Source organism: Penaeus monodon, chromosome 32 (assembly GCF_015228065.2).
Source record: "Penaeus monodon isolate SGIC_2016 chromosome 32, NSTDA_Pmon_1, whole genome shotgun sequence".
NCBI classification, from domain to species: Eukaryota; Metazoa; Arthropoda; class Malacostraca; order Decapoda; family Penaeidae; genus Penaeus; species Penaeus monodon.
Window position 1 is genome coordinate 32966891 of NC_051417.1, and position 556 is coordinate 32967446.

Consider the following 556-nt stretch of genomic DNA (forward strand, 5'->3'; position numbering starts at 1 on the left):
TCGCCAATACCCGCTATTCCCACCGAATGGTATCGCGTAAGGACCGTAAGCCCAGGAGCGATCTCAAATGCGGCATAATCACCGCGCGTTCCTAGCAGGCGTTCCACTCCACTGGTTCAAGTCTCGTGAACGACCCAACATCGCGAACGAAAGCCTCGCGTCGGCCTCGCTTTTTCTCCCGGGGAAACGACGTCGGCGAGACGGCGACGGCGACACAGGGCAGCCAGGCAGGTGTTTGGCGCCACCTTCCTCGTGCTTCTCTACCTGCCCGTCCTGGCACTGGCACCTTTCTCGGCCGCAGCGCCATTCCTAATTTGCCATAGACGGTGCCATACCTGGGCCACAAGCCACCCTCCCCCCCCCCCCACCGGGCCGGGGTCGCTCGCCCTGCCCGGCCTGGGGAGCGCCTCGCCGGAGCAGCGCCGGCCGAGCGCTCGCCTCCTCCTCCATTCAGGGATTTCGGCTGCACCGAGGCGACAGGAAGCGCACGGGAGGGGGGGCGAGGGGGAGGGGGTTAAATGCTCGGGGTGGGCGTTGAAGACGACACGAGGGGCGA

General features: G+C 66.0%; 1 protein-coding gene across 1 annotated transcript in view; it reads right to left on the reverse strand.

Annotated features, from left to right (window-relative positions):
• LOC119593828 (alpha-protein kinase 1-like) overlaps positions 1-556 on the reverse strand; it is a gene marked incomplete at its 3' end in the record, with an annotated part of 69629 nt that overhangs the window by 19719 nt on the left and 49354 nt on the right.